Source organism: Limulus polyphemus, unplaced genomic scaffold (assembly GCF_000517525.1).
Source record: "Limulus polyphemus unplaced genomic scaffold, Limulus_polyphemus-2.1.2 Scaffold2648, whole genome shotgun sequence".
Lineage (NCBI taxonomy): Eukaryota > Metazoa > Arthropoda > Merostomata > Xiphosura > Limulidae > Limulus > Limulus polyphemus.
Window position 1 is genome coordinate 116755 of NW_013668258.1, and position 10143 is coordinate 126897.

At 35.6% G+C, this 10143-nt stretch overlaps 1 protein-coding gene across 1 annotated transcript in view; it reads right to left on the reverse strand.

The window, feature by feature from the left end:
- Positions 1-10143, reverse strand: part of LOC106467528 (putative charged multivesicular body protein 4B-like protein CHMP4BP1) — a 66529-nt gene that overhangs the window by 34990 nt on the left and 21396 nt on the right. The gene's annotated exons all lie outside the window — the stretch shown is intronic.

The following is a 10143-nucleotide window of genomic DNA, read 5'->3' on the forward strand; positions in this document are numbered from 1 at the left end:
GGAATTCATCATTTTCACTATTGGATGTCAAAACTTATATAAAGTAATGCTTTTATAACTTACACTTAGTACTGCATATGTGTTTTTGAAATGTGTATGATTCAACCGAGACTAAACAGTTCACACTATTATGAAATTGAATAGATTCATTATTAAAACATTGCTAAAAATAAATCTGACATATATTTATTGTAAAATCAAACTCATTCGCTGAATGTAAACAAACCGCGCGATTGCATAAATGCTTATCTATAAATAATTTTAAAAAACCAGAGGTTTTCAGGATTTTTTAGAAATATCTGGATTTCTGGATATATCCGGAAGACTTTCATTATTATAAACATTATTCTGTTAATTAATACTTTCTTTATATGTATACATATGTCTGTATTTCTAATCAGAAATTTGTATAAATAACATTTCAAACATCCCTTTAATCTGCCATAATTATAAATCACTGCTTAGGAGGACTTTTGTTCAACACCTTGCTGACAAATACCTCCTAGGGAGTGATTATGACAGAGAAAAGTTTTTAAATGCTATTTTTTCACACTTTTGAATACAAATCCATAAAGATGAATTTATTGAAAAAACACTTACAATCTAGAAAGAGTTTATCACTTGTGTTATGCCTAAAAAGTACTTTGATAAGTTTGTCTCATAAATACTTTTCTGCCATGGGCTATGTTACCTGATGAGTTCTGTTAGTGACCAAAGCTATTTTGAGCAGATATTTGCAACACAGGAAAGACTTATCTGATATGATATTTTTACACACATCTGAATACAAACTAAATCTGTAAAAGACTACAAAAAATATCTGTAATCAAGTGTAATTTTATCACTTGTTCGGCATATAAAGCTGCAATATTTCATTATTTTGGTGTTTAGGATAGTAGGATTTTAGTTAAAGCTCTAAAACATTAAAGATAGGTTAAACTAAACTTACAAAGAGGTGAGAGAACTCAGAAATTGTAAGTAAACAAACAGATAAGCTCATTATGCTAATGAAGCTCTGAAATCATTACAGCACCATCTAACAGTAGACAGCCACGTCCGAGAAAAAGAGCAGGCCAACCCACGAGATATTAGCATTTAGGCCATTTGCACACGTGATCCATGAAAGAGACACTGGAACGCTACAAAGATCACAGCAACTAACTGATGGAACTGCTGGTCACAAGGACAGGTAATGCAACATCCGTTGCTGTATCTAGGTGATCCAGCTCAATGATGTCTCAAGCACTCATTGGAGGAGCAGTTGGCTGACTGGGACTCAGCTGTGACCAAGTTGCACCAGTAGATTGATCAGGTAGAAAGCTGAGCTGTCCATCATGCCAAATTTAAGGTTCACAGATGGGTCCCCACAGAAAACATGGGTGCCTTCATAAATGATCTGGGCCACTTGCATGGGAATGCATACCTGTAATAGCAGCTGTAGATCATGGTCAACAAGTTTATCAATGGACTTCCAAGTGAGGCAATGAGGCATCACTTTGACATGCAACATCTGTATCCTAACAGACATAGAGCCAGAAGCAATAAGGTTTGATGTGGCCACCCTGGACCAATCATTGCTGGAAAAGAAGAAGCCATTGGCAGCAACTGCTGTCATGACAACTTTGAACATGAACCATTCAGCCCACAGTGGTGCTCAATGCTGAGATTGTTCTTTCCAGGTGGGCAGTGTTTGGTAAGTACTTATACATGGTAGGGCTATGGAGTTTCTAGTGGACACAAAAGGTTCAAGAAACCTAATAAACACCTTTGTGTATCAGATATTCTGAGTGAAGTTACATCTTTGGCCAATGGACACACACTTTGTTATGATGAACAATGGCACACTGGACATGGAAGGAGAAGTACGTTTCCAACTGCTTTCAGGTTTTGTGAGTCATAAGATGATGATTGTGGTTGCATACCAAAGATCAGGGATGTACTGCATTCACCTTGAGACAAGTGGTTTGAGAAATGGGGAGGAGCTTAACTTGGTTTGGTCATTTAGAACTTTTTCTGGATTTGTTTTTAGACTTCTATTTATTACTGAAATTTACAGGCTATCTAGCTTTTGACCTTTTTTTACAAATATGGCAAGTAGGCAGCTCTGGCCCAGTTTGTAATACACCTGGCTGGAGATTGTCCCCATGTTGCTTTGTAACTAAAGCCCATCAGCACTCCAGCTTCCAGCTGGAATCATCATCGGTACAATAAGCATAGCAGAAGTGGCTGACACAAGCAGTCATGCTAGGTTCACTTCTCTTACACCATGTCTGAAAACTCAAGCTTAGCTTCCAGCCCACCTGAAATTAATAGTTGTGGATTGCACCAGAAATCTGAATTCAACATATAAACAGTCTCAGTGACCTGTTGGCTAAGTATGCCAATGTATTTGTTGAACCTAATGGCTGATTGAATAGAATAGCCATCAATCATCACCACACAGACACAGGCCATGTGAGTCCTATCAAATAATTAGCCCACTTGCTTCTCTGGAGCACTATGAAAACAGCCATTGGTGAGATAACTTGGATGTTAAAGAATGGGATCATTCATCCCTTCAAAAGTGCTTGGTTGTTTCCAGTAGTTATTGTGAGAAAGAAGGATGGTAGTTACAGGTTTTTTTTTTTTACTTCCATTGGGTGAACACCATTACACATACTGATGCCTTTTTGTTGCAGCAGACAGATAAATGTCTGAATGCACTGGAAGGTACCCTATGGTTCAGCACTTCAGTCCTGACCTTCAGATACTGGCAAGTTGAACTGAACTACAAGGACAGAGCCAAAATTTATTTCAGCACTCAAGATGTATTATTTAAGTTCCAAGCCATGCCTTTTGGACTGTGTGATGCTCTGGCTACTTTTGAAAGGTTAATGGTTGGCATTTAAAGGTCTGCAATGGAAAGATTCCATGTATATGTGGATGATGTCTTAGTGTTTGGCCAAACATTCATATCTGCAGTAATGAATTTGTCTATGATTTTACAGCAGATACAACCAGCAGAATTAAAACTATAGGCCAGGAAGGGTAAGCTTATGCATATGTCAGTAGAATTCCTCAGTTATATGGTAGGTAGAGAAAGCACCTCAGCAGACACTGCAAAGACCCCAGTGGTCTGTTTGTTTGTTCTGAATTTCACGCAGAGCTACATGAGGGCTATCTGCGCTAGCCATCCCTAATTTAGCAGTGTAAGACCAGAGGGAAGGCAGCTAGTCATCACCACCCACAGCCTACTCTTTGACTACTCTTTTACCATCACATTATAAAGCCCCCACAACTGAGAGGGTGAGCATGTTTGGTGGGATGGAGATTTGAACCCGCGACCCGCAAATTGCGAGTCGAGCGCCCTAACCACTTGGCCATGCCGGGTCCTCCAAGTGGTCTAAGACTGGCTCCAACCTATTATGAGATGAAATTTGAAGCTTCCTTAGGTTTGTGTCATAATATCAATATTAAGTGGCCAATTTTTCCAAAATAGCATCAACCATGTCTGCCTTTACTTCAAAGCTCACTTCAGGTAGTCTGAAGAGTGTGAGTATACACATCTCACCCTGAAACAAGCCTTAATAGAGGCACCCATCCTGACATACCCCAAAACAGTATTTTAAGTTTCTGTTGGATACAGATGCCAGAGTAATGGAGTTGGAGCTGTGCTATTGCAAGTGCAAAATGAGGTGAAAAAAAGCAATTAATACATGAGGTAGAGGCAACAATGTATATGTGAAACTACAAGTCTATAACTCTGAGCATTCTTAATGTATCTTCACAAAAATTTGTAAGAATTTTTAAATCAAGTATTTCTACTAAATATTTGTTTCTGAATTTTAGTTAGCTTCACTCAGACTCTGACTAGCCAGAGTGCAAGAGGATTTTCATATTAAGATTAAAAATAATTTTTCCTCTTAGTTTTCAAATTTCATTTGGCATAATCTGCAAAATTTCCTAAATGAATATCAAAAGTTTTTTTAAGTATATGTATATATTTTATCTTTCATTTTCTTTATCATAGCATTAAATGTAGTTATAGTCAGTAACATATAGTGAATTGAAAGTTTAAAACTTGAAAAATAAAAATATGTATGTACCTTTTAATTAATTCTCATTGTTTTAATTGAGGATTATTGTATCATAATATCTATCAGTGTGTGGAACATTCTAGACACCTCTGTCGGGGTATAAATACTTGTCAAAAATTTTGTATGATAGATAGATTTAGATTCAGTGATTGTGAGTTTAGCCATAAAGAGCATATAGTTGTGGTTTTTAAAGTGAAATAATTACAGATTGTATTGCAATAACAGAGTAGCGAAGAATAATTTGTCTTGTCAAACTGTGTTGTAAAGTAATTGAACCAGTTTATATGGAACTTGATTAAAAAAAAGACAAATATTTAAAGCTCTGGATACAACTATTATAACCAACAGTGTAACAAACATTTGTACATACACCTGACTTGTTTTAATATATTATTTAAAAACAAGTGGACTGTGTGCTGTTTGTTTAATATTGAAATTTATCACCAACAAGTCACAGACACCTACTGTAAATAATCTGGCTCATAGAGAAAAACCTGACACGAAGTGTCCTGTATGTACAATTAGTATTTACAATTTAGTTATTTGTAAGTACAATCTAACCATCTCGTACACAAAAATTACTTGCGTAAAACTGAAATTATTTTCAGTAACTTGGTCGACTGTTAAATATATATAGTCACATTAATTCAAAAATGTCAACACATTTGGTATAGATTAAAGTGGTTAAGGTTATGGGTACTGTCTGATGGCTCAGCAGGTCCAGAACAACCAGCAGCATGCACTGTATGTTGTAGTAAATGCTCTGGGAAATTGACAGAGCCCAAGGACTGTCTGGTTACCAGCTTGGGAGAGTACAGCAGACTGCTTGGTCAGACAAGATCTCTCAAGGTTCGGTAGGGTTTAATATAAATTTATGAGGGTATAAGGATGAGAGCGTGTGTTCCTGGTTGAGAAAGAAGCAATAACAACACTGGTGAAACACACAAAATATCAAGCCCTTCAAGTGAGACCACCACTTTGGCCAGTGGATACTGATTCCATTCTAGTAAATGGCAATATAATGGAAATATGAGGAGAGGTAGATTTCTAAATTTTTTAAGAAATATCACGCACAGAAGAAAGGTAGTCATCTCTAACTCTGATCTGACACTGTGGAAATTATTCATTAGTTTTGCCTGTACAATAAGTGAACTAATGTTCTGTGAAAGATTTCTAATGTTAACCAAATCAACCCCACAAACATTTGAATGTGTATGCAGTGGAGAGAATAACAGTACTTCTGTATATACAAGTGATGTTCCATGTTTTACTTCAGAAGTAAGTATTGGGCATGTGTTCTATACAACATGGTTACAGAAGCCACACATGAAATGAACTATTTCCTATGCAGAAAGCAAGCAGAATTTCTGACAAAGGATGAATTATGGGTGTTTTTTTGTAATTATGGATAACCAGTTATCCAGCTGTATGTTTGAATGGTTATAGGCATGGTAAGGAAAGGGGAAGTAATTATTGCTAGTGATAATGCTAGGGCTGTGATTGTCATGCCATGGCCTAAAGCAGGTACACAGCTACTAACACATCTGAGGTGTTTGAGAATTGTGCAAACAATAAAAATCCAACACAACAAAAACAATTCAGTGAGTTGTCAATGCACAGATACAAGTGATGCAAACCCAAGAAAGACAGTGCTGACATTCAGTAGATGTTGAACGACAGTCATTCAACTTATAACAATTGTTTGAATGTTTCCAGTAGTGCTTGTCAAGAAGAAGAAAGTGTGTGCCATATTTAAGTACTGAATTTAGAAAGGTGAAAACCCTTTCTTTGTCAAGAAGAAGAAAGTGTGTGCCATATTTAAGTACTGAATTTAGAAAGGTGAAAACCCTTTCTTTGTCAAGAACAGATGAATGTCTGGAGGTGTTAGAAGGATCCTGTTGGTTTAAAACATTGGATGTGGCATCCTGATATTGAATATTTGAGCTGGATGATAGCAGACATGCTTTTGGCATGAGTGATAGTTTATATAAATTGTGTATCATGCTATTTGGTCTATTTAACAAACCTACCACATATGAGAAATTAATGGAGTTTAAACTGAAGGGGTTATCATGGGAGGGATGCTTTGTCTATGTCAATGTTGTTTTGGTGTTTGTTACTGAGAATCTGAGAATGTTTTCCAGTAGATAAATAAAGCAGACTTAAAACTGAAACCAGAAAAGTGTATATTCATGTACTTGGTCACCTTGTAGAAAGAAAGATGCAATATTTACAGGCCTGGCTAAGATAGTCACAATAAGAAATTTCCTTCCACCTGTGACCAAATGAGAAGTTTACAGTTTCCTCGATTTCACACTGTATGAACTATTTATGGCCAAGTTATTTAAGAAAAAAGCACCATTGTCTGCTCTCATTAAAGATGAGACATTTTGAATGGATTAATAAATGTCACCAAGCATGCCAATTCCTTAAGCTTACTCAGCAGATGCTACAATGCTCACCTAGCAAGTTCCTTTTTAACACTGATAACAGTAACAACAGAATCAGGGAGATGTTATTGCAGTTGCAGGACAAAGTAGAATATGTAATCACATATATTAATTGTACATTCATAGCTTCTGAACACAGATACTGTGCAACAAAGAAAAAAATGCTTGAAATTGTGGTCTTCATAAAACAATATCGCCACTACATGCATGGAAGAAGGTTCACGATGTGGTGAGATAATCCATCCACATTTTTTGTGGGACCACGTGATACCTCATATGTTTGTGGAATGTCTTGATCTTGGACACTATTTGGGATTTAAGACCACAGCTATTTCTACCATAACAAAATAATGTTATGACGTAGGAGATTTTGTTAAAGATGGATAACATGACTAAAATCTTTTGGAGCTTACAGAAGAGCCAATGAAAGAGCCCCAACCTAACAATGGGCACTCCTTGCCATGTAACAAGTTAAAGCCTGATCAGCACTCACAAAGGAGTGTAGCTTGGATGAACACAGCCTGTGGCACTTACATTGTCAATTACAAGTGTAGGAAAGTGTGCTTTACTGTCACTATAAACCACTGTTCTGTGATACTTTGAATTGCAGTTAGTGATCCCAAGAGCTCTACAACAAGAGATTTTCCAAACTTTGCATAAAATGAAGGACACCAAGATATTCTTCTGAACATATCAGAGTTGAAATATTTGGCACTGTTGTGAATACTGTATGGTATATGTTGAACAGAAAAAGAATTGACCAAGACAAGGTATACTCCAATAGCATACTTTTGGGGTCTCCTCTCCAGAAAATAACCCTAGATATCACTGTCTCACTCCCAGAGACTAATAGAGGTCATCAGTATGTACTCATCACCATCAACTACTTCATGAAATGGGCTGAAGCTTACTCATTTGTTGATACATTAGCATAATCTGGGACCAATGTGTTTGCAGAGCATTGAATAACAAGAATTAGAGCACTGGAAGAAATCCCCCAACAACAACTAGAAAACAACACTTGATGAGAAAAAATGTTATGACAAAGCAGTAAAGAAAGAGAGGTACCAGTGTGGATAATAGGTCTGACTGTAATATATGCTGACAGCATGAAAGAAATTGAAATCCATCTGAATAAGCCCATACCTTTACTCCAGCTGATTGATTGACATTTGAGTTACACCAGACAAGGTGTTTGTGTGGTATATGTCAAGAAGTTGTCTCCATAAGTTGCTCACAAACCTCTCATACACTGGCTAGAGGTTGAGGCTGACGAATCAAAGGAAGACAAGGATGCCATCTCAAGTCATACTGACTCATCCAATGATGGATAGAGCTGAAAGTACTCATGTGACTATGCATAATGTACTAGGTGATAAATTGTTGGAGTTGGAGGCAAAAGACAATTCTAAAAAACAGCCAGCTTCAACTTCATGATCAATATATGTGGGAATGATCTACTTCTAGTCACGACAGTCACTGATTATCATAATCAATGAACAAAAAGAAGTAGCATTTATTGCTCTCAGAGGTGTCAGGTGGTATTATAGGATATAATGTCTGTACTGAATTTGAGGGTTGCCACTGGATCATCACAGTAAACTCTCTCAATATGGGCTTTGTCGATTTGACCAACCACGTGACCTCTTTGTACTCATATAAAGTCCTTATAGATTTGATACTACTGACTTTTTTCACAAAATTTGGCAGTCTTTCAGTAAACATTATAAGTCTTTCACATACAAAAAATCATATTTTTAGTGAAGTATTTTTATTAAAATAAAAAGAGATTTGACTGTGAATATATGAGTATTGTTCTGAATAGTCTGTGATTTTCATGTTAAGATTAAAAATACTTTTCTTCATCTCAAAAATCTCAAATTTCATTTTTGTAATCTCTAAAACCTCCTAAATACATTTCAAATGTTTGTTTTCAGTAAAACTTTATATTCTATCTGTTATTTTCTCTACCCTAACTCTATACAAGGTTGGTCAATCTGACCGATCTAGTAACCACCAAAAAAAAATCTAAATAAATCTAAATTGCCCTCTTTTTCTTTCTAGGATGACTTCACATTGTAACATGAAACTATATTTGTTTATCCTAAGAAGATATAAACTCATAACAGTATACATCAATTTATAATTAAATTTTATTGTTTTATTGCCCTTTGAACCGTGTCTAACTACTATTCATGCCATTATAAGTTGTAAATCACTTGGTGAATGTGCAGCTCACGTTACACTATCAAATTATGTTACCCATGAGCTGCTTGCGAGCATCTGTGTCTCGTGAAACATTTTTATTCTATTATTTATTTTACCTAATTTAACCTTAACTGACCTAAAGAGATACCTATTTTTACATTTTAGTTCCTTTTATAATAATAAATAAAGAATAAACACAAAAAGCAAGAAATAAAGTACTTACCAGTATCTTCTCTTTCTTTTTGCTGTTGATTGTTGAGAACACTTAACCCTACTTTTTCCATAATAATGGTAATAATGCACTAAATAATTTTTATTTAATAAAATAATACACCAAAGAACATAGAATAATAACATGCAAAAATAGACAATTTCCTCTAACCATCACAATTTTTCTGGCTTTCTAACTTTGCAACAAGATCCGATACAAGTTCATCCAAGATAGTCGTTATCTTTCCCATAGGGAATGAAGCTTGTACTAAAAGAGAATTTGACAATTCTCTGTTCTGAAAACAACATAATATAAAATGTCATTTGATAGATGAAAACCTTGGCTTTCTATTGGTTATAAATAATATAGTATTAAACGTAAGAGAGAACTATTAACAAATTTTGAAAGAGAGGATGTTACAGGTGGGTGTGGCAAGAGGGGTCTGATTTTCTATTTGATGGCTCTGTAACCAAACAAAAGTATAAGCTATAAGGATTATGGTTTGTCTGAGCAATAATAATTTTACAGTGAGTAATTTACGTTCAATTTTGTACTTACTGGACGGGTGGTGAATAAAATAGAAAAGATGGGATGCCTACAGAAAATGTGTCACCTTCCTCACACTACGGGAAAATCAGGATTGTTTTTAATATTGTCTTATAAAAGTAAGAAGTTAAAACTTATATACTATTAAGATATGGATTATCAGCTAAGATTTTATGATATACTAATTGGTATAACATAAACAAAAAGTAGTTTAATAAAATTTTAAACGTAAGCCACTAAAACCTTGTGAAATGCACAGTAAATGATGCCCAGGCAGAGAGGGATAAGACAGTTATTTGGTCAAGACAGCAATGATTGAAAGGGCTTTGTGGCTTTACATTGAGTCAAACAATCAATATTTGAAAGGAAGTAGCATTCCCTGCTTTTTGAACTGCAGGGTAACGTTGACCAGCAGAATGTATAGACTACATTCTATCTTGGCTGATTAAACTTTTTGTTTAAAAGTCAGTATTTTGTCAGTAATGATTTATTTTGTGATACTTGAAATAAAAACAGATTTGGACTTGAAAGCTCCTAGATGGCAATGCTTTGGAAGGTAACCCAAAAAAAATATTGTTGCGTCATCGAGATCCCGTGACCATTCTCACGCCCTCTTGTTTCTAGAACTATCCCGTATCTTGGCGAATGCTCT